General features: G+C 35.3%; 22 non-coding genes across 22 annotated transcripts in view; all 22 read right to left on the bottom strand.

Annotated features, from left to right (window-relative positions):
* TRNAW-CCA (transfer RNA tryptophan (anticodon CCA)) overlaps window positions 1–41 on the bottom strand; it is a 72-nt gene extending 31 nt beyond the window's left edge. The window contains exon 1 of the tRNA in view: window positions 1–41. This exon is cut by the window's left edge and continues 31 nt beyond it. This is a non-coding gene — a tRNA (tRNA-Trp).
* Window positions 42–1,057: 1,016 nt separating this feature from the next.
* TRNAW-CCA (transfer RNA tryptophan (anticodon CCA)) lies at window positions 1,058–1,129 on the bottom strand. The gene has a single exon. It is a non-coding gene; the product is annotated as a tRNA-Trp (tRNA).
* Window positions 1,130–2,868: 1,739 nt separating this feature from the next.
* On the bottom strand, window positions 2,869–2,940 carry TRNAW-CCA (transfer RNA tryptophan (anticodon CCA)). The gene has a single exon. It is a non-coding gene; the product is annotated as a tRNA-Trp (tRNA).
* A 1,010-nt stretch (window positions 2,941–3,950) lies between these two features.
* Window positions 3,951–4,022, bottom strand: TRNAW-CCA (transfer RNA tryptophan (anticodon CCA)). The gene has a single exon. It is a non-coding gene; the product is annotated as a tRNA-Trp (tRNA).
* Window positions 4,023–4,493: 471 nt separating this feature from the next.
* Window positions 4,494–4,565, bottom strand: TRNAW-CCA (transfer RNA tryptophan (anticodon CCA)). Its single transcript has one exon. It is a non-coding gene; the product is annotated as a tRNA-Trp (tRNA).
* A 1,736-nt stretch (window positions 4,566–6,301) lies between these two features.
* On the bottom strand, window positions 6,302–6,373 carry TRNAW-CCA (transfer RNA tryptophan (anticodon CCA)). Its single transcript has one exon. It is a non-coding gene; the product is annotated as a tRNA-Trp (tRNA).
* A 1,016-nt stretch (window positions 6,374–7,389) lies between these two features.
* On the bottom strand, window positions 7,390–7,461 carry TRNAW-CCA (transfer RNA tryptophan (anticodon CCA)). Its single transcript has one exon. It is a non-coding gene; the product is annotated as a tRNA-Trp (tRNA).
* Window positions 7,462–9,200: 1,739 nt separating this feature from the next.
* TRNAW-CCA (transfer RNA tryptophan (anticodon CCA)) lies at window positions 9,201–9,272 on the bottom strand. The gene has a single exon. It is a non-coding gene; the product is annotated as a tRNA-Trp (tRNA).
* Window positions 9,273–10,282: 1,010 nt separating this feature from the next.
* On the bottom strand, window positions 10,283–10,354 carry TRNAW-CCA (transfer RNA tryptophan (anticodon CCA)). Its single transcript has one exon. It is a non-coding gene; the product is annotated as a tRNA-Trp (tRNA).
* Window positions 10,355–10,825: 471 nt separating this feature from the next.
* On the bottom strand, window positions 10,826–10,897 carry TRNAW-CCA (transfer RNA tryptophan (anticodon CCA)). The gene has a single exon. It is a non-coding gene; the product is annotated as a tRNA-Trp (tRNA).
* A 471-nt stretch (window positions 10,898–11,368) lies between these two features.
* TRNAW-CCA (transfer RNA tryptophan (anticodon CCA)) lies at window positions 11,369–11,440 on the bottom strand. Its single transcript has one exon. It is a non-coding gene; the product is annotated as a tRNA-Trp (tRNA).
* A 1,014-nt stretch (window positions 11,441–12,454) lies between these two features.
* Window positions 12,455–12,526, bottom strand: TRNAW-CCA (transfer RNA tryptophan (anticodon CCA)). The gene has a single exon. It is a non-coding gene; the product is annotated as a tRNA-Trp (tRNA).
* A 471-nt stretch (window positions 12,527–12,997) lies between these two features.
* On the bottom strand, window positions 12,998–13,069 carry TRNAW-CCA (transfer RNA tryptophan (anticodon CCA)). The gene has a single exon. It is a non-coding gene; the product is annotated as a tRNA-Trp (tRNA).
* A 1,009-nt stretch (window positions 13,070–14,078) lies between these two features.
* Window positions 14,079–14,150, bottom strand: TRNAW-CCA (transfer RNA tryptophan (anticodon CCA)). Its single transcript has one exon. It is a non-coding gene; the product is annotated as a tRNA-Trp (tRNA).
* A 1,194-nt stretch (window positions 14,151–15,344) lies between these two features.
* TRNAW-CCA (transfer RNA tryptophan (anticodon CCA)) lies at window positions 15,345–15,416 on the bottom strand. The gene has a single exon. It is a non-coding gene; the product is annotated as a tRNA-Trp (tRNA).
* A 1,016-nt stretch (window positions 15,417–16,432) lies between these two features.
* TRNAW-CCA (transfer RNA tryptophan (anticodon CCA)) lies at window positions 16,433–16,504 on the bottom strand. The gene has a single exon. It is a non-coding gene; the product is annotated as a tRNA-Trp (tRNA).
* Window positions 16,505–17,698: 1,194 nt separating this feature from the next.
* TRNAW-CCA (transfer RNA tryptophan (anticodon CCA)) lies at window positions 17,699–17,770 on the bottom strand. The gene has a single exon. It is a non-coding gene; the product is annotated as a tRNA-Trp (tRNA).
* Window positions 17,771–18,786: 1,016 nt separating this feature from the next.
* On the bottom strand, window positions 18,787–18,858 carry TRNAW-CCA (transfer RNA tryptophan (anticodon CCA)). The gene has a single exon. It is a non-coding gene; the product is annotated as a tRNA-Trp (tRNA).
* Window positions 18,859–20,054: 1,196 nt separating this feature from the next.
* On the bottom strand, window positions 20,055–20,126 carry TRNAW-CCA (transfer RNA tryptophan (anticodon CCA)). The gene has a single exon. It is a non-coding gene; the product is annotated as a tRNA-Trp (tRNA).
* Window positions 20,127–21,136: 1,010 nt separating this feature from the next.
* On the bottom strand, window positions 21,137–21,208 carry TRNAW-CCA (transfer RNA tryptophan (anticodon CCA)). The gene has a single exon. It is a non-coding gene; the product is annotated as a tRNA-Trp (tRNA).
* A 471-nt stretch (window positions 21,209–21,679) lies between these two features.
* TRNAW-CCA (transfer RNA tryptophan (anticodon CCA)) lies at window positions 21,680–21,751 on the bottom strand. The gene has a single exon. It is a non-coding gene; the product is annotated as a tRNA-Trp (tRNA).
* A 471-nt stretch (window positions 21,752–22,222) lies between these two features.
* Window positions 22,223–22,294, bottom strand: TRNAW-CCA (transfer RNA tryptophan (anticodon CCA)). The gene has a single exon. It is a non-coding gene; the product is annotated as a tRNA-Trp (tRNA).
* Window positions 22,295–22,779: the final 485 nt, after the last annotated feature.

Below are 22,779 nucleotides of genomic sequence, written 5' to 3'. Positions count from 1 at the left end.
CTAATCTGGAGTCAGACGCGATACCATTGCACCATGAGGTCAGTTGAAAAGCACGTGTGCTCCAGTACTTCTCAAGAAAAGTGCATGAGATAATATATGGAAGCCATCTGGAAATTTGCTACTTTCAAACACAGTTTAGAAAAGACATAAAAGAAGGCTGAATTAAGATCATCAAATTCAGATTCATTGATTTCCAGTTTAAAATTAAAAATCTAGTAATAATCCCTCTTCTCTTACAAATTCAAAGATGACAATGGCGTGAACAAACTGTTAGGTGTTCCCGCAGTGGATTCATTTTTTTAATGCTTTGAACTCAATTCCCAATTAATATTTCTCGTCAAAGTATTGTTGATAAGATATTAATCTATATAATTTAAATAAAACACTTTGTTAAACCCTGTGCTGACAGGTTGCAACAAAGTTGAGTTATTCTACTGTTAGTAGGATTACGCAATTTTCATTTCAATCTTAACCCAAGCATCAATCAAGTTATGAAAAGATGAAAGAGTTAATTGACCCCGACGTGATTTAAACACGCAATCTTCTGATCTGGAATCAGACGCGCTACTGTTGCACCACGAGGTCAGTTGAAAAGCACATGTGCTCCAGTACTTCTCAAGAAAAGTGCATGAGATAATATATGGAAGCCATCTGGAAATTTGCTACTTTCAATCACAGTTTAGAAAAGACATAAAAGAGGGCTGAATTAAGATCATCACATTCGGATTCATTGATTTCCAGTTTAAAATTAAAAATCTAGTAATAATCCCTCTTCTCTTACAAATTCAAAGATGACAATGGCGTGAACAAACTGTTAGGTGTTGCCGGCATTGATTAATTTTTTTAATGCTTTTAACTCAATTCCCAAATAATATTTCTCGTCAAAGTATTGTTGATAAGATATTAATCTATATAATTTAAATAAAACTCATTTTTAAACCCAGCACTGACAGGTGGCAACAAAGTTGAGTTATTCTATTGTCAGTAGGATTACGCAGTTTCCGTTTCAATCTTAACCCAAGCATAAATCAAGTTATGAAAAGATGAAAGAGTTAATTGACCCCGACGTGATTTAAACACGCAACCTTCTGATCTGGAGTCAGACGCGCTACCGTTGCACCACGAGGTCGATTGAAAAGCATGTGTGCTCCATTACTTCTCATGAAAAGTGCATGAGATAATATATGGAAGCCATCTGGAAATTTGCTACTTTTAATGACATTTTGGGAAAGATATAAACAAGGATGAATTAAGATCATGACATTCAGATTCAGGGTTCTCCAGTTTAAAATGTAAAATCTAGTAATAAACTCTCTTTTCTTACAAATTCAAAGATGACAATGGCATGAACAAAGTGTTAGCTGTTCCCGGCATGGATTATTTTTTTATGTTTTGAACTCAATTCTCAAATGATATTTCTCACCAAAGTATTGTTGATAAGATTTTAATCTACATAATTTAAATAAAACACCTTTTTTAAACACTTTGCCTACAGGTGGCAACAAAGTCGAATTATTCTATTGTCAGTAGAATTACGCAGTTTCCGTTTTCAATCTTAACACAATCATCTATCAAGTTATGAATAGACGAAAGAGCTACTTGACCCTGATGTGATATCAACATGCAACCTTATGACCTTGAGTCAGAAGTGCTACCATTGTGCACAAGGTCAGTTGAAAAGCATGTTTGCTGCAATACTTCTCATGAAAAGTGCATGAGATAATATATGGACCCCATCTGGAAATTTGCTACTTTTAATCACAGCTTAGAAAAGACATAAAGAGGGCTGAATTAAGATCAACACATTCGGATTCATTGATTTCAAGTTTAAAATTAAAAATCTAGTAATAATCCCTCTTCTTTTACAAATTCAAAGATGACAATGGCGTAAACAAACTGTTAGGTGTTCCCGCAGTGGATTCATTTTTTTAATGCTTTGAACTCAATTCCCAAAGGATATTTCTCGTCAAAGTATTGTTGATAAGATATTAATCTATATAATTTAAATAAAACACTTTGTTAAACCCTGTGCTGTCAGGTTGCAACAAAGTTGAGTTATTCTACTGTGAGGCTATGTGCACACATCAGGATTTTGTCAGGATTTTTCCTCAGGTTTTGTAGCCAAAACCAGGAGCGGGTGATAAATGCAGAAGTGGTGCATATGTTTCTATTATACTTTTCCTCTAATTGTTCCACTCCTGGTTTTGGCTACAAAACCTGAGGAAAAAGCCTGACGTGTGCACATAGCCTTAGTAGGATTACGCAGTTTCCGTTTCAATCTTAACCCAAGCATCAATCAAGTTATGAATAGACGAAAGAGCTACTTGACCCTGATGTGATATCAACATGCAACCTTATGACCTTGAGTCAGAAGTGCTACCATTGTGCACAAGGTCAGTTGAAAAGCATGTTTGCTGCAATACTTCACATGAAAAGTGCATGAGATAATATATGGACCCCATCTGGAAATTTGCTACTTTTAATCACAGCTTAGAAAAGACATAAAGAGGGCTGAATTAAGATCATCACATTCAGATTCATTGACTTCAAGTTCAAAAATTAAAAATCTAGTAATAATCCCTCTTCTTTTACAAATTCAAAGATGACAATGGCGTGAACAAACTTTTAGGTGTTCCCGCAGTGGATTCATTTTTTTAATGCTTTGAACTCAATTCCCAAAGGATATTTCTCGACAAAGTATTGTTGATAAGATATTAATCTATATAATTTAAATAAAACACTTTGTTAAACTCTGTGCTGCCGGGTTGCAACAGAGTTGAGTTATTCTACTGTTAGTAGGATTACGCAGTTTCCGTTTCAATCTTAACCCAAGCATCAATCAAGTTATGAAAAGATGAAAGAGTTAATTGACCCCGACGTGATTTGAACACGCAACCTTCTGATCTGGAGTCAGACGCGCTACCGTTGCGCCACGAGGTCAGTTGAAAAGCATGTGTGCTCCAGTACTTCTCAAGAAAAGTGCATGAGATAATATATGGAAGCCATCTGGAAATTTGCTACTTTTAATCACAGTTTAGAAAAGACATAAAGAGGGCTGAATTAAGATCATCACTTTCGGATTCATTGATTTCCAGTTTAAAATTAAAAATCTAGTAATAATCCCTCTTCTCTAACAAATTCAAAGATGACAATGGCGTGAACAAACTGTTAGGTGTTCCCACAGTGGATTCATTTTTTTAATGCTTTGAACTCAATTCCCAAAGGATATTTCTCGTCAAAGTATTGTTGATAAGATATTAATCTATATAATTTAAATAAAACACTTTGTTAAACCCTGTGCTGCCAAGTTGCAACAAAGTTGAGTTATTCTACTGTTAGTAAGATTACGCAGTTTCCGTTTCAATCTTAACCCAAGCATCAATCAAGTTATGAAAAGATGAGTTAATTGACCCCAACGTGATTTGTACACACAACCTTCTGATCTGGAGTCAGGCGCGCTACCGTTGCGCCACGAGGTCAGTTGAAAAGCATGTGTGCTCCAGTACTTCTCAAGAAAAGTGCATGAGATAATATATGGAAGCCATGTGGAAATTTGCTACTTTCAATCACAGTTTAGAAAAGACATAAAGAGGGCTGAATTAAGATCATCACTTTCGGATTCATTGATTTCCAGTTTAAAATTAAAAATCTAGTAATAATCCCTCTTCTCTTACAAATTCAAAGATGACAATGGCGTGAACAAACTGTTAGGTGTTCCCGCAGTGGATTCATTTTTTTAATGCTTTGAACTCAAGTCCCAAAGGATATTTCTCGTCAAAGTATTGTTGATAAGATATTAATCTATATAATTTAAATAAAACACTTTGTTAAACCCTGTGCTGACAGGTTGCAACAAAGTTGAGTTATTCTACTGTTAGTAGGATTACGCAGTTTCCGTTTCAATCTTAACCCAAGCATCAATCAAGTTATGAAAAGATGAAAGAGTTTATTGACCCCGACATGATTTGAACACGCAACCTTCTGATCTGGAGTCAGACGCGCTACCGTTGCGCCACGAGGTCAGTTGAAAAGCATGTGTGCTCCAGTACTTCTCAAGAAAAGTGCATGAGATAATATATGGAAGCCATGTGGAAATTTTCTACTTTCAATCACAGTTTAGAAAAGACATAAAGAGGGCTGAATTAAGATCATCACATTCGGATTCATTGATTTCCAGTTTAAAATTAAAAATCTAGTAATAATCCCTCTTCTCTTACAAATTCAAAGATGACAATGGCGTGAACAAACTGTTAGGTGTTCCCGCAGTGGATTCATTTTTTTAATGCTTTGAACTCAATTCCCAAAGGATATTTCTCGTCAAAGTATTGTTGATAAGATATTAATCTATATAATTTAAACAAAACACTTTGTTAAACCCTGTGTTGACAGGTTGCAACAAAGTTGAGTTATTCTACTGTTAGTAGGATTACGCAATTTTCGTTTCAATCTAAACCCAAGCATCAATCAAGTTATGAAAAGATGAAAGAGTTAATTGACCCCGACGTGATTTGAACACGCAACCTTCTGATCTGGAGTCAGACGCGCTACCGTTGCGCCACGAGGTCAGTTGAAAAGCATGTGTGCTCCAGTACTTCTCAAGAAAAGTGCATGAGATAATATATGGAAGCCATCTGGAAATTTGCTACTTTTAATCACAGTTTAGAAAAGACATAAAGAGGGCTGAATTAAGATCATCACTTTCGGATTCATTGATTTCCAGTTTAAAATTAAAAATCTAGTAATAATCCCTCTTCTCTAACAAATTCAAAGATGACAATGGCGTGAACAAACTGTTAGGTGTTCCCACAGTGGATTCATTTTTTTAATGCTTTGAACTCAATTCCCAAAGGATATTTCTCGTCAAAGTATTGTTGATAAGATATTAATCTATATAATTTAAATAAAACACTTTGTTAAACCCTGTGCTGCCAAGTTGCAACAAAGTTGAGTTATTCTACTGTTAGTAAGATTACGCAGTTTCCGTTTCAATCTTAACCCAAGCATCAATCAAGTTATGAAAAGATGAAAGAGTTAATTGATCCGACGTGATTTGAACACGCAACCTTCTGATCTGGAGTCATACGCGCTACCGTTGCGCCACGAGTTCAGTTGAAAAGCATGTGTGCTCCAGTACTTCTCAAGAAAAGTGCATGAGATAATGTATGGAAGCTATTTGGAAGTTTGCTACTTTCAATCACAGTTTAGAAAAGACATAAAGAGGGCTGAATTAAGATCATCACCTTTGGATTCATTGATTTCCAGTTTAAAATGTAAAATCTAGTAATAAACTCTCTTTTCTTACAAATTCAAAGATGACAATGGCATGAACAAAGTGTTAGCTGTTCCCGGCATGGATTATTTTTTTATGTTTTGAACTCAATTCTCAAATGATATTTCTCACCATAGTATTGCTGATAAGATTTTAATCTACATAATTTAAATAAAACACCTTTTTTATACACTTTGCCTACAGGTGGCAACAAAGTCGAATTATTCTATTGTCAGTAGAATTACGCAGTTTCCGTTTTCAATCTTAACACAATCATCTATCAAGTTATGAATAGACGAAAGAGCTACTTGACCCTGATGTGATATCAACATGCAACCTTATGACCTTGAGTCAGAAGTGCTACCATTGTGCACAAGGTCAGTTGAAAAGCATGTTTGCTGCAATACTTCTCATGAAAAGTGCATGAGATCATATATGGACCCCATCTGGAAATTTGCTACTTTTAATCACAGCTTAGAAAAGACATAAAGAGGTCTGAATTAAGATCATCACATTCGGATTCATTGATTTCAAGTTTAAAATTAAAAATCTAGTAATAATCCCTCTTCTTTTACAAATTCAAAGATGACAATGGCGTAAACAAACTGTTAGGTGTTCCCGCAGTGGATTCATTTTTTTAATGCTTTGAACTCAATTCCCAAAGGATATTTCTCGTCAAAGTATTGTTGATAAGATATTAATCTATATAATTTAAATAAAACAGTTTGTTAAACCCTGTGCTGCCAGGTTGCAACAAAGTTGAGTTATTCTACTGTGAGGCTATGTGCACACGTCAGGATTTTGTCAGGCTTTTTCCTCAGGTTTTGTAGCCAAAACCAGGAGTGGGTGATAAATGCAGAAGTGGTGCATGTTTCTATTATACTTTTCCTCTAATTGTTCCACTCCTGGTTTTGGCTACAAAACCTGAGGAAAAAGCCTGACGTGTGCACATAGCCTTAGTAGGATTATGCAGTTTCCGTTTCAATCTTAACCCAAGCATCAATCAAGTTATGAAAACATGAAAGAGTTAATTGACCCCAACGTGATTTGAACACGCAACCTTCTGATCTGGAGTCAGACGCGATACCATTGCACCATGAGGTCAGTTGAAAAGCACGTGTGCTCCAGTACTTCTCAAGAAAAGTGCATGAGATAATATATGGAAGCCATCTGGAAATTTGCTACTTTCAAACACAGTTTAGAAAAGACATAAAAGAAGGCTGAATTAAGATCATCAAATTCAGATTCATTGATTTCCAGTTTAAAATTAAAAATCTAGTAATAATCCCTCTTCTCTTACAAATTCAAAGATGACAATGGCGTGAACAAACTGTTAGGTGTTCCCGCAGTGGATTCATTTTTTTAATGCTTTGAACTCAATTCCCAATTAATATTTCTCGTCAAAGTATTGTTGATAAGATATTAATCTATATAATTTAAATAAAACACTTTGTTAAACCCTGTGCTGACAGGTTGCAACAAAGTTGAGTTATTCTACTGTTAGTAGGATTACGCAATTTTCATTTCAATCTTAACCCAAGCATCAATCAAGTTATGAAAAGATGAAAGAGTTAATTGACCCCGACGTGATTTAAACACGCAACCTTCTGATCTGGAATCAGACGCGCTACTGTTGCACCACGAGGTCAGTTGAAAAGCACATGTGCTCCAGTACTTCTCAAGAAAAGTGCATGAGATAATATATGGAAGCCATCTGGAAATTTGCTACTTTCAATCACAGTTTAGAAAAGACATAAAAGAGGGCTGAATTAAGATCATCACATTCGGATTCATTGATTTCCAGTTTAAAATTAAAAATCTAGTAATAATCCCTCTTCTCTTAAAAATTCAAAGATGACAATGGCGTGAACAAACTGTTAGGTGTTGCCGGCATTGATTAATTTTTTTAATGCTTTTAACTCAATTCCCAAATAATATTTCTCGTCAAAGTATTGTTGATAAGATATTAATCTATATAATTTAAATAAAACTCATTTTTAAACCCAGCACTGACAGGTGGCAACAAAGTTGAGTTATTCTATTGTCAGTAGGATTACGCAGTTTCCGTTTCAATCTTAACCCAAGCATAAATCAAGTTATGAAAAGATGAAAGAGTTAATTGACCCCGACGTGATTTAAACACGCAACCTTCTGATCTGGAGTCAGACGCGCTACCGTTGCACCACGAGGTCGATTGAAAAGCATGTGTGCTCCATTACTTCTCATGAAAAGTGCATGAGATAATATATGGAAGCCATCTGGAAATTTGCTACTTTTAATGACATTTTGGGAAAGATATAAACAAGGATGAATTAAGATCATGACATTCAGATTCAGGGTTCTCCAGTTTAAAATGTAAAATCTAGTAATAAACTCTCTTTTCTTACAAATTCAAAGATGACAATGGCATGAACAAAGTGTTAGCTGTTCCCGGCATGGATTATTTTTTTATGTTTTGAACTCAATTCTCAAATGATATTTCTCACCAAAGTATTGTTGATAAGATTTTAATCTACATAATTTAAATAAAACACCTTTTTTAAACACTTTGCCTACAGGTGGCAACAAAGTCGAATTATTCTATTGTCAGTAGAATTACGCAGTTTCCGTTTTCAATCTTAACACAATCATCTATCAAGTTATGAATAGACGAAAGAGCTACTTGACCCTGATGTGATATCAACATGCAACCTTATGACCTTGAGTCAGAAGTGCTACCATTGTGCACAAGGTCAGTTGAAAAGCATGTTTGCTGCAATACTTCTCATGAAAAGTGCATGAGATAATATATGGACCCCATCTGGAAATTTGCTACTTTTAATCACAGCTTAGAAAAGACATAAAGAGGGCTGAATTAAGATCAACACATTCGGATTCATTGATTTCAAGTTTAAAATTAAAAATCTAGTAATAATCCCTCTTCTTTTACAAATTCAAAGATGACAATGGCGTAAACAAACTGTTAGGTGTTCCCGCAGTGGATTCATTTTTTTAATGCTTTGAACTCAATTCCCAAAGGATATTTCTCGTCAAAGTATTGTTGATAAGATATTAATCTATATAATTTAAATAAAACACTTTGTTAAACCCTGTGCTGTCAGGTTGCAACAAAGTTGAGTTATTCTACTGTGAGGCTATGTGCACACGTCAGGATTTTGTCAGGATTTTTCCTCAGGTTTTGTAGCCAAAACCAGGAGCGGGTGATAAATGCAGAAGTGGTGCATATGTTTCTATTATACTTTTCCTCTAATTGTTCCACTCCTGGTTTTGGCTACAAAACCTGAGGAAAAAGCCTGACGTGTGCACATAGCCTTAGTAGGATTACGCAGTTTCCGTTTCAATCTTAACCCAAGCATCAATCAAGTTATGAATAGACGAAAGAGCTACTTGACCCTGATGTGATATCAACATGCAACCTTATGACCTTGAGTCAGAAGTGCTACCATTGTGCACAAGGTCAGTTGAAAAGCATGTTTGCTGCAATACTTCACAAGAAAAGTGCATGAGATAATATATGGACCCCATCTGGAAATTTGCTACTTTTAATCACAGCTTAGAAAAGACATAAAGAGGGCTGAATTAAGATCATCACATTCAGATTCATTGACTTCAAGTTCAAAAATTAAAAATCTAGTAATAATCCCTCTTCTTTTACAAATTCAAAGATGACAATGGCGTGAACAAACTTTTAGGTGTTCCCGCAGTGGATTCATTTTTTTAATGCTTTGAACTCAATTCCCAAAGGATATTTCTCGTCAAAGTATTGTTGATAAGATATTAATCTATATAATTTAAATAAAACACTTTGTTAAACCCTGTGCTGCCAGGTTGCAACAGAGTTGAGTTATTCTACTGTTAGTAGGATTACGCAGTTTCCGTTTCAATCTTAACCCAAGCATCAATCAAGTTATGAAAAGATGAAAGAGTTAATTGACCCCGACGTGATTTGAACACGCAACCTTCTGATCTGGAGTCAGACGCGCTACCGTTGCGCCACGAGGTCAGTTGAAAAGCATGTGTGCTCCAGTACTTCTCAAGAAAAGTGCATGAGATAATATATGGAAGCCATCTGGAAATTTGCTACTTTTAATCACAGTTTAGAAAAGACATAAAGAGGGCTGAATTAAGATCATCACTTTCGGATTCATTGATTTCCAGTTTAAAATTAAAAATCTAGTAATAATCCCTCTTCTCTAACAAATTCAAAGATGACAATGGCGTGAACAAACTGTTAGGTGTTCCCACAGTGGATTCATTTTTTTAATGCTTTGAACTCAATTCCCAAAGGATATTTCTCGTCAAAGTATTGTTGATAAGATATTAATCTATATAATTTAAATAAAACACTTTGTTAAACCCTGTGCTGCCAAGTTGCAACAAAGTTGAGTTATTCTACTGTTAGTAAGATTACGCAGTTTCCGTTTCAATCTTAACCCAAGCATCAATCAAGTTATGAAAAGATGAGTTAATTGACCCCAACGTGATTTGTACACACAACCTTCTGATCTGGAGTCAGGCGCGCTACCGTTGCGCCACGAGGTCAGTTGAAAAGCATGTGTGCTCCAGTACTTCTCAAGAAAAGTGCATGAGATAATATATGGAAGCCATGTGGAAATTTGCTACTTTCAATCACAGTTTAGAAAAGACATAAAGAGGGCTGAATTAAGATCATCACTTTCGGATTCATTGATTTCCAGTTTAAAATTAAAAATCTAGTAATAATCCCTCTTCTCTTACAAATTCAAAGATGACAATGGCGTGAACAAACTGTTAGGTGTTCCCGCAGTGGATTCATTTTTTTAATGCTTTGAACTCAAGTCCCAAAGGATATTTCTCGTCAAAGTATTGTTGATAAGATATTAATCTATATAATTTAAATAAAACACTTTGTTAAACCCTGTGCTGACAGGTTGCAACAAAGTTGAGTTATTCTACTGTTAGTAGGATTACGCAGTTTCCGTTTCAATCTTAACCCAAGCATCAATCAAGTTATGAAAAGATGAAAGAGTTTATTGACCCCGACATGATTTGAACACGCAACCTTCTGATATGGAGTCAGACGCGCTACCGTTGCGCCACGAGGTCAGTTGAAAAGCATGTGTGCTCCAGTACTTCTCAAGAAAAGTGCATGAGATAATATATGGAAGCCATGTGGAAATTTGCTACTTTCAATCACAGTTTAGAAAAGACATAAAGAGGGCTGAATTAAGATCATCACTTTCGGATTCATTGATTTCCAGTTTAAAATTAAAAATCTAGTAATAATCCCTCTTCTCTTACAAATTCAAAGATGACAATGGCGTGAACAAACTGTTAGGTGTTCCCGCAGTGGATTCATTTTTTTAATGCTTTGAACTCAAGTCCCAAAGGATATTTCTCGTCAAAGTATTGTTGATAAGATATTAATCTATATAATTTAAATAAGACACTTTGTTAAACCCTGTGCTGACAGGTTGCAACAAAGTTGAGTTATTCTACTGTTAGTAGGATTACGCAGTTTCCGTTTCAATCTTAACCCAAGCATCAATCAAGTTATGAAAAGATGAAAGAGTTTATTGACCCCGACATGATTTGAACACGCAACCTTCTGATCTGGAGTCAGACGCGCTACCGTTGCGCCACGAGGTCAGTTGAAAAGCATGTGTGCTCCAGTACTTCTCAAGAAAAGTGCATGAGATAATATATGGAAGCCATGTGGAAATTTTCTACTTTCAATCACAGTTTAGAAAAGACATAAAGAGGGCTGAATTAAGATCATCACATTCGGATTCATTGATTTCCAGTTTAAAATTAAAAATCTAGTAATAATCCCTCTTCTCTTACAAATTCAAAGATGACAATGGCGTGAACAAACTGTTAGGTGCTCCCGCAGTGGATTCATTTTTTTAATGCTTTGAACTCAATTCCCAAAGGATATTTCTCGTCAAAGTATTGTTGATAAGATATTAATCTATATAATTTAAATAAAACACTTTGTTAAACCCTGTGTTGACAGGTTGCAACAAAGTTGAGTTATTCTACTGTTAGTAGGATTACGCAATTTTCGTTTCAATCTAAACCCAAGCATCAATCAAGTTATGAAAAGATGAAAGAGTTAATTGACCCCGACGTGATTTGAACACGCAACCTTCTGATCTGGAGTCAGACGCGCTACCGTTGCGCCACGAGGTCAGTTGAAAAGCATGTGTGCTCCAGTACTTCTCAAGAAAAGTGCATGAGATAATATATGGAAGCCATCTGGAAATTTGCTACTTTTAATCACAGTTTAGAAAAGACATAAAGAGGGCTGAATTAAGATCATCACTTTCGGATTCATTGATTTCCAGTTTAAAATTAAAAATCTAGTAATAATCCCTCTTCTCTAACAAATTCAAAGATGACAATGGCGTGAACAAACTGTTAGGTGTTCCCACAGTGGATTCATTTTTTTAATGCTTTGAACTCAATTCCCAAAGGATATTTCTCGTCAAAGTATTGTTGATAAGATATTAATCTATATAATTTAAATAAAACACTTTGTTAAACCCTGTGCTGCCAAGTTGCAACAAAGTTGAGTTATTCTACTGTTAGTAAGATTACGCAGTTTCCGTTTCAATCTTAACCCAAGCATCAATCAAGTTATGAAAAGATGAAAGAGTTAATTGACCCCGACGTGATTTGAACACGCAACCTTCTGATCTGGAGTCATACGCGCTACCGTTGCGCCACGAGTTCAGTTGAAAAGCATGTGTGCTCCAGTACTTCTCAAGAAAAGTGCATGAGATAATATATGGAAGCCATGTGGAAATTTGCTACTTTCAATCACAGTTTAGAAAAGACATAAAGAGGGCTGAATTAAGATCATCACTTTCGGATTCATTGATTTCCAGTTTAAAATTAAAAATCTAGTAATAATCCCTCTTCTCTTACAAATTCAAAGATGACAATGGCGTGAACAAACTGTTAGGTGTTCCCGCAGTGGATTCATTTTTTTAATGCTTTGAACTCAAGTCCCAAAGGATATTTCTCGTCAAAGTATTGTTGATAAGATATTAATCTATATAATTTAAATAAGACACTTTGTTAAACCCTGTGCTGACAGGTTGCAACAAAGTTGAGTTATTCTACTGTTAGTAGGATTACGCAGTTTCCGTTTCAATCTTAACCCAAGCATCAATCAAGTTATGAAAAGATGAAAGAGTTTATTGACCCCGACATGATTTGAACACGCAACCTTCTGATCTGGAGTCAGACGCGCTACCGTTGCGCCACGAGGTCAGTTGAAAAGCATGTGTGCTCCAGTACTTCTCAAGAAAAGTGCATGAGATAATATATGGAAGCCATGTGGAAATTTTCTACTTTCAATCACAGTTTAGAAAAGACATAAAGAGGGCTGAATTAAGATCATCACATTCGGATTCATTGATTTCCAGTTTAAAATTAAAAATCTAGTAATAATCCCTCTTCTCTTACAAATTCAAAGATGACAATGGCGTGAACAAACTGTTAGGTGTTCCCGCAGTGGATTCATTTTTTTAATGCTTTGAACTCAATTCCCAAAGGATATTTCTCGTCAAAGTATTGTTGATAAGATATTAATCTATATAATTTAAATAAAACACTTTGTTAAACCCTGTGTTGACAGGTTGCAACAAAGTTGAGTTATTCTACTGTTAGTAGGATTACGCAATTTTCGTTTCAATCTAAACCCAAGCATCAATCAAGTTATGAAAAGATGAAAGAGTTAATTGACCCCGACGTGATTTGAACACGCAACCTTCTGATCTGGAGTCAGACGCGCTACCGTTGCGCCACGAGGTCAGTTGAAAAGCATGTGTGCTCCAGTACTTCTCAAGAAAAGTGCATGAGATAATATATGGAAGCCATCTGGAAATTTGCTACTTTTAATCACAGTTTAGAAAAGACATAAAGAGGGCTGAATTAAGATCATCACTTTCGGATTCATTGATTTCCAGTTTAAAATTAAAAATCTAGTAATAATCCCTCTTCTCTAACAAATTCAAAGATGACAATGGCGTGAACAAACTGTTAGGTGTTCCCACAGTGGATTCATTTTTTTAATGCTTTGAACTCAATTCCCAAAGGATATTTCTCGTCAAAGTATTGTTGATAAGATATTAATCTATATAATTTAAATAAAACACTTTGTTAAACCCTGTGCTGCCAAGTTGCAACAAAGTTGAGTTATTCTACTGTTAGTAAGATTACGCAGTTTCCGTTTCAATCTTAACCCAAGCATCAATCAAGTTATGAAAAGATGAAAGAGTTAATTGACCCCGACGTGATTTGAACACGCAACCTTCTGATCTGGAGTCATACGCGCTACCGTTGCGCCACGAGTTCAGTTGAAAAGCATGTGTGCTCCAGTACTTCTCAAGAAAAGTGCATGAGATAATGTATGGAAGCTATTTGGAAATTTGCTACTTTCAATCACAGTTTAGAAAAGACATAAAGAGGGCTGAATTAAGATCATCACCTTTGGATTCATTGATTTCCAGTTTAAAATTAAAAATCTAGTAATAATCCCTCTTCTCTTACAAATTCAAAGATGACAATGCCGTGAACAAACTGTTAGGTGTTCCCACAGTGGATTCATTTTTTTAATGCTTTGAACTCAATTCCCAAAGGATATTTCTCGTCAAAGTATTGTTGATAAGATATTAATCTATAATAATTTAAATAAAACACTTTGTTAAACCCTGTGCTGCCAAGTTGCAACAGTTGAGTTATTCTACTGTTAGTAAGATTACGCAGTTTCCGTTTCAATCTTAACCCAAGCATCAATCAAGTTATGAAAAGATGAGTTAATTGACCCCGACGTGATTTGAACACGCAACCTTCTGATCTGGTGTCAGACGCGCTACCGTTGCGCCACGAGGTCAGTTGAAAAGCATGTGTGCTCCAGTACTTCTCAAGAAAAGTGCATGAGATAATATATGGAAGCCATCTGGAAATTTGCTACTTTTAATGACATTTTGGGAAAGATATAAACAAGGATGAATTAAAATCATGACATTCAGATTCAGGGTTTTCCAGTTTAAAATGTAAAATATAGTAATAAACTCTCTTTTCTTACAAATTCAAAGATGACAATGGCATGAACAAAGTGTTAGCTGTTCCCGGCATGGATTATTTTTTTATGTTTTGAACTCAATTCTCAAATGATATTTCTCACCATAGTATTGCTGATAAGATTTTAATCTACATAATTTAAATAAAACACCTTTTTTATACACTTTGCCTACAGGTGGCAACAAAGTCGAATTATTCTATTGTCAGTAGAATTACGCAGTTTCCGTTTTCAATCTTAACACAATCATCTATCAAGTTATGAATAGACGAAAGAGCTACTTGACCCTGATGTGATATCAACATGCAACCTTATGACCTTGAGTCAGAAGTGCTACCATTGTGCACAAGGTCAGTTGAAAAGCATGTTTGCTGCAATACTTCTCATGAAAAGTGCATGAGATAATATATGGACCCCATCTGGAAATTTGCTACTTTTAATCACAGCTTAGAAAAGACATAAAGAGGTCTGAATTAAGATCATCACATTCGGATTCATTGATTTCAAGTTTAAAATTAAAAATCTAGTAATAATCCCTCTTCTTTTACAAATTCAAAGATGACAATGGCGTAAACAAACTGTTAGGTGTTCCCGCAGTGGATTCATTTTTTTAATGCTTTGAACTCAATTCCCAAAGGATATTTCTCGTCAAAGTATTGTTGATAAGATATTAATCTATATAATTTAAATAAAACAGTTTGTTAAACCCTGTGCTGCCAGGTTGCAACAAAGTTGAGTTATTCTACTGTGAGGCTATGTGCACACGTCAGGATTTTGTCAGGCTTTTTCCTCAGGTTTTGTAGCCAAAACCAGGAGTGGGTGATAAATGCAGAAGTGGTGCATGTTTCTATTATACTTTTCCTCTAATTGTTCCACTCCTGGTTTTGGCTACAAAACCTGAGGAAAAAGCCTGACGTGTGCACATAGCCTTAGTAGGATTACGCAGTTTCCGTTTCAATCTTAACCCAAGCATCAATCAAGTTATGAAAACATGAAAGAGTTAATTGACCCCAACGTGATTTGAACACGCAACCTTCTGATCTGGAGACAGACGCGATACCATTGCACCATGAGGTCAGTTGAAAAGCACGTGTGCTCCAGTACTTCTCAAGAAAAGTGCATGAGATAATATATGGAAGCCATCTGGAAATTTGCTACTTTCAAACACAGTTTAGAAAAGACATAAAAGAAGGCTGAATTAAGATCATCAAATTCAGATTCATTGATTTCCAGTTTAAAATTAAAAATCTAGTAATAATCCCTCTTCTCTTACAAATTCAAAGATGACAATGGCGTGTACAAACTGTTAGGTGTTCCCGCAGTGGATTCATTTTTTTAATGCTTTGAACTCAATTCCCAATTAATATTTCTCGTCAAAGTATTGTTGATAAGATATTAATCTATATAATTTAAATAAAACACTTTGTTAAACCCTGTGCTGACAGGTTGCAACAAAGTTGAGTTATTCTACTGTTAGTAGGATTACGCAATTTTCATTTCAATCTTAACCCAAGCATCAATCAAGTTATGAAAAGATGAAAGAGTTAATTGACCCCGACGTGATTTAAACACGCAATCTTCTGATCTGGAATCAGACGCGCTACTGTTGCACCACGAGGTCAGTTGAAAAACACATGTGCTCCAGTACTTCTCAAGAAAAGTGCATGAGATAATATATGGAAGCCATCTGGAAATTTGCTACTTTCAATCACAGTTTAGAAAAGACATAAAAGAGGGCTGAATTAAGATCATCACATTCGGATTCATTGATTTCCAGTTTAAAATTAAAAATCTAGTAATAATCCCTCTTCTCTTACAAATTCAAAGATGACAATGGCGTGAACAAACTGTTAGGTGTTGCCGGCATTGATTAATTTTTTTAATGCTTTTAACTCAATTCCCAAATAATATTTCTCGTCAAAGTATTGTTGATAAGATATTAATCTATATAATTTAAATAAAACTCATTTTTAAACCCAGCACTGACAGGTGGCAACAAAGTTGAGTTATTCTATTGTCAGTAGGATTACGCAGTTTCCGTTTCAATCTTAACCCAAGCATAAATCAAGTTATGAAAAGATGAAAGAGTTAATTGACCCCGACGTGATTTAAACACGCAACCTTCTGATCTGGAGTCAGACGCGCTACCGTTGCACCACGAGGTCGATTGAAAAGCATGTGTGCTCCATTACTTCTCATGAAAAGTGCATGAGATAATATATGGAAGCCATCTGGAAATTTGCTACTTTTAATGACATTTTGGGAAAGATATAAACAAGGATGAATTAAGATCATGACATTCAGATTCAGGGTTCTCCAGTTTAAAATGTAAAATCTAGTAATAAACTCTCTTTTCTTACAAATTCAAAGATGACAATGGCATGAACAAAGTGTTAGCTGTTCCCGGCATGGATTATTTTTTTATGTTTTGAACTCAATTCTCAAATGATATTTCTCACCAAAGTATTGTTGATAAGATTTTAATCTACATAATTTAAATAAAACACCTTTTTTAAACACTTTGCCTACAGGTGGCAACAAAGTCGAATTATTCTATTGTCAGTAGAATTACGCAGTTTCCGTTTTCAATCTTAACACAATCATCTATCAAGTTATGAATAGACGAAAGAGCTACTTGACCCTGATGTGATATCAACATGCAACCTTATGACCTTGAGTCAGAAGTGCTACCATTGTGCACAAGGTCAGTTGAAAAGCATGTTTGCTGCAATACTTCTCATGAAAAGTGCATGAGATAATATATGGACCCCATCTGGAAATTTGCTACTTTTAATCACAGCTTAGAAAAGACATAAAGAGGTCTGAATTAAGATCATCACATTCGGATTCATTGATTTCAAGTTTAAAATTAAAAATCTAGTAATAATCCCTCTTCTTTTACAAATTCAAAGATGACAATGGCGTAAACAAACTGTTAGGTGTTCCCGCAGTGGATTCATTTTTTTAATGCTTTGAACTCAATTCCCAAAGGATATTTCTCGTCAAAGTATTGTTGATAAGATATTAATCTATATAATTTAAATAAAACAGTTTGTTAAACCCTGTGCTGCCAGGTTGCAACAAAGTTGAGTTATTCTACTGTGAGGCTATGTGCACACGTCAGGATTTTGTCAGGCTTTTTCCTCAGGTTTTGTAGCCAAAACCAGGAGTGGGTGATAAATGCAGAAGTGGTGCATGTTTCTATTATACTTTTCCTCTAATTGTTCCACTCCTGGTTTTGGCTACAAAACCTGAGGAAAAAGCCTGACGTGTGCACATAGCCTTAGTAGGATTACGCAGTTTCCGTTTCAATCTTAACCCAAGCATCAATCAAGTTATGAAAACATGAAAGAGTTAATTGACCCCAACGTGATTTGAACACGCAACCTTCTGATCTGGAGACAGACGCGATACCATTGCACCATGAGGTCAGTTGAAAAGCACGTGTGCTCCAGTACTTCTCAAGAAAAGTGCATGAGATAATATATGGAAGCCATCTGGAAATTTGCTACTTTCAAACACAGTTTAGAAAAGACATAAAAGAAGGCTGAATTAAGATCATCAAATTCAGATTCATTGATTTCCAGTTTAAAATTAAAAATCTAGTAATAATCCCTCTTCTCTTACAAATTCAAAGATGACAATGGCGTGTACAAACTGTTAGGTGTTCCCGCAGTGGATTCATTTTTTTAATGCTTTGAACTCAATTCCCAATTAATATTTCTCGTCAAAGTATTGTTGATAAGATATTAATCTATATAATTTAAATAAAACACTTTGTTAAACCCTGTGCTGACAGGTTGCAACAAAGTTGAGTTATTCTACTGTTAGTAGGATTACGCAATTTTCATTTCAATCTTAACCCAAGCATCAATCAAGTTATGAAAAGATGAAAGAGTTAATTGACCCCGACGTGATTTAAACACGCAATCTTCTGATCTGGAATCAGACGCGCTACTGTTGCACCACGAGGTCAGTTGAAAAACACATGTGCTCCAGTACTTCTCAAGAAAAGTGCATGAGATAATATATGGAAGCCATCTGGAAATTTGCTACTTTCAATCACAGTTTAGAAAAGACATAAAAGAGGGCTGAATTAAGATCATCACATTCGGATTCATTGATTTCCAGTTTAAAATTAAAAATCTAGTAATAATCCCTCTTCTCTTACAAATTCAAAGATGACAATGGCGTGAACAAACTGTTAGGTGTTGCCGGCATTGATTAATTTTTTTAATGCTTTTAACTCAATTCCCAAATAATATTTCTCGTCAAAGTATTGTTGATAAGATATTAATCTATATAATTTAAATAAAACTCATTTTTAAACCCAGCACTGACAGGTGGCAACAAAGTTGAGTTATTCTATTGTCAGTAGGATTACGCAGTTTCCGTTTCAATCTTAACCCAAGCATAAATCAAGTTATGAAAAGATGAAAGAGTTAATTGACCCCGACGTGATTTAAACACGCAACCTTCTGATCTGGAGTCAGACGCGCTACCGTTGCACCACGAGGTCGATTGAAAAGCATGTGTGCTCCATTACTTCTCATGAAAAGTGCATGAGATAATATATGGAAGCCATCTGGAAATTTGCTACTTTTAATGACATTTTGGGAAAGATATAAACAAGGATGAATTAAGATCATGACATTCAGATTCAGGGTTCTCCAGTTTAAAATGTAAAATCTAGTAATAAACTCTCTTTTCTTACAAATTCAAAGATGACAATGGCATGAACAAAGTGTTAGCTGTTCCCGGCATGGATTATTTTTTTATGTTTTGAACTCAATTCTCAAATGATATTTCTCACCAAAGTATTGTTGATAAGATTTTAATCTACATAATTTAAATAAAACACCTTTTTTAAACACTTTGCCTACAGGTGGCAACAAAGTCGAATTATTCTATTGTCAGTAGAATTACGCAGTTTCCGTTTTCAATCTTAACACAATCATCTATCAAGTTATGAATAGACGAAAGAGCTACTTGACCCTGATGTGATATCAACATGCAACCTTATGACCTTGAGTCAGAAGTGCTACCATTGTGCACAAGGTCAGTTGAAAAGCATGTTTGCTGCAATACTTCTCATGAAAAGTGCATGAGATAATATATGGACCCCATCTGGAAATTTGCTACTTTTAATCACAGCTTAGAAAAGACATAAAGAGGGCTGAATTAAGATCAACACATTCGGATTCATTGATTTCAAGTTTAAAATTAAAAATCTAGTAATAATCCCTCTTCTTTTACAAATTCAAAGATGACAATGGCGTAAACAAACTGTTAGGTGTTCCCGCAGTGGATTCATTTTTTTAATGCTTTGAACTCAATTCCCAAAGGATATTTCTCGTCAAAGTATTGTTGATAAGATATTAATCTATATAATTTAAATAAAACACTTTGTTAAACCCTGTGCTGTCAGGTTGCAACAAAGTTGAGTTATTCTACTGTGAGGCTATGTGCACACATCAGGATTTTGTCAGAATTTTTCCTCAGGTTTTGTAGCCAAAACCAGGAGCGGGTGATAAATGCAGAAGTGGTGCATATGTTTCTATTATACTTTTCCTCTAATTGTTCCACTCCTGGTTTTGGCTACAAAACCTGAGGAAAAAGCCTGACGTGTGCACATAGCCTTAGTAGGATTACGCAGTTTCCGTTTCATTCTTAACCCAAGCATCAATCAAGTTATGAAAAGATGAAAGAGTTAATTGACCCCGACGTGATTTGAACACGCAACCTTCTGATCTGGAGTCAGACGCGCTACCGTTGCGCCACGAGGTCAGTTGAAAATCATGTGTGCTCCAGTACTTCTCAAGAAAAGTGCATGAGATAATATATGGAAGCCATCTGGAAATTTGCTACTTTTAATCACAGTTTAGAAAAGACATAAAGAGGGCTGAATTAAGATCATCACCTTCGGATTCATTGATTTCCAGTTTAAAATTAAAAATCTAGTAATAATCCCTCTTCTCTAACAAATTCAAAGATGACAATGGCGTGAACAAACTGTTAGGTGTTCCCACAGTGGATTCATTTTTTTAATGCTTTGAACTCAATTCCTAAAGGATATTTCTCATCAAAGTATTGTTGATAAGATATTAATCTATATAATTTAAATAAAACACTTTGTTAAACCCTGTGCTGCCAAGTTGCAACAAAGTTGAGTTATTCTACTGTTAGTAAGATTACGCAGTTTCCGTTTCAATCTTAACCCAAGCATCAATCAAGTTATGAAAAGATGAGTTAATTGACCCCAACGTGATTTGTACACACAACCTTCTGATCTGGAGTCAGGCGCGCTACCGTTGCGCCACGAGGTCAGTTGAAAAGCATGTGTGCTCCAGTACTTCTCAAGAAAAGTGCATGAGATAATATATGGAAGCCATGTGGAAATTTGCTACTTTCAATCACAGTTTAGAAAAGACATAAAGAGGGCTGAATTAAGATCATCACTTTCGGATTCATTGATTTCCAGTTTAAAATTAAAAATCTAGTAATAATCCCTCTTCTCTTACAAATTCAAAGATGACAATGGCGTGAACAAACTGTTAGGTGTTCCCGCAGTGGATTCATTTTTTTAATGCTTTGAACTCAAGTCCCAAAGGATATTTCTCGTCAAAGTATTGTTGATAAGATATTAATCTATATAATTTAAATAAAACACTTTGTTAAACCCTGTGCTGACAGGTTGCAACAAAGTTGAGTTATTCTACTGTTAGTAGGATTACGCAGTTTCCGTTTCAATCTTAACCCAAGCATCAATCAAGTTATGAAAAGATGAAAGAGTTTATTGACCCCGACATGATTTGAACACGCAACCTTCTGATATGGAGTCAGACGCGCTACCGTTGCGCCACGAGGTCAGTTGAAAAGCATGTGTGCTCCAGTACTTCTCAAGAAAAGTGCATGAGATAATATATGGAAGCCATGTGGAAATTTGCTACTTTCAATCACAGTTTAGAAAAGACATAAAGAGGGCTGAATTAAGATCATCACTTTCGGATTCATTGATTTCCAGTTTAAAATTAAAAATCTAGTAATAATCCCTCTTCTCTTACAAATTCAAAGATGACAATGGCGTGAACAAACTGTTAGGTGTTCCCGCAGTGGATTCATTTTTTTAATGCTTTGAACTCAAGTCCCAAAGGATATTTCTCGTCAAAGTATTGTTGATAAGATATTAATCTATATAATTTAAATAAAACACTTTGTTAAACCCTGTGCTGACAGGTTGCAACAAAGTTGAGTTATTCTACTGTTAGTAGGATTACGCAGTTTCCGTTTCAATCTTAACCCAAGCATCAATCAAGTTATGAAAAGATGAAAGAGTTTATTGACCCCGACATGATTTGAACACGCAACCTTCTGATCTGGAGTCAGACGCGCTACCGTTGCGCCACGAGGTCAGTTGAAAAGCATGTGTGCTCCAGTACTTCTCAAGAAAAGTGCATGAGATAATATATGGAAGCCATGTGGAAATTTTCTACTTTCAATCACAGTTTAGAAAAGACATAAAGAGGGCTGAATTAAGATCATCACATTCGGATTCATTGATTTCCAGTTTAAAATTAAAAATCTAGTAATAATCCCTCTTCTCTTACAAATTCAAAGATGACAATGGCGTGAACAAACTGTTAGGTGTTCCCGCAGTGGATTCATTTTTTTAATGCTTTGAACTCAATTCCCAAAGGATATTTCTCGTCAAAGTATTGTTGATAAGATATTAATCTATATAATTTAAATAAAACACTTTGTTAAACCCTGTGCTGCCAAGTTGCAACAAAGTTGAGTTATTCTACTGTTAGTAGGATTACGCAGTTTCCGTTTCAATCTTAACCCAAGCATCAATCAAGTTATGAAAAGATGAAAGAGTTTATTGACCCCGACATGATTTGAACACGCAACCTTCTGATCTGGAGTCAGACGCGCTACCGTTGCGCCACGAGGTCAGTTGAAAAGCATGTGTGCTCCAGTACTTCTCAAGAAAAGTGCATGAGATAATATATGGAAGCCATCTGGAAATTTGCTACTTTTAATCACAGTTTAGAAAAGACATAAAGAGGGCTGAATTAAGATCATCACTTTCGGATTCATTGATTTCCAGTTTAAAATTAAAAATCTAGTAATAATCCCTCTTCTCTAACAAATTCAAAGATGACAATGGCGTGAACAAACTGTTAGGTGTTCCCACAGTGGATTCATTTTTTTAATGCTTTGAACTCAATTCCCAAAGGATATTTCTCGTCAAAGTATTGTTGATAAGATATTAATCTATATAATTTAAATAAAACACTTTGTTAAACCCTGTGCTGCCAAGTTGCAACAAAGTTGAGTTATTCTACTGTTAGTAAGATTACGCAGTTTCCGTTTCAATCTTAACCCAAGCATCAATCAAGTTATGAAAAGATGAAAGAGTTAATTGACCCCAACGTGA

Source organism: Ranitomeya variabilis, chromosome 5, assembly GCF_051348905.1.
Source record: "Ranitomeya variabilis isolate aRanVar5 chromosome 5, aRanVar5.hap1, whole genome shotgun sequence".
NCBI lineage: Eukaryota > Metazoa > Chordata > Amphibia > Anura > Dendrobatidae > Ranitomeya > Ranitomeya variabilis.
The sequence above is the reverse complement of the archived record's forward strand: the minus strand, read 5'-3'. Positions and strand labels throughout refer to the sequence as shown.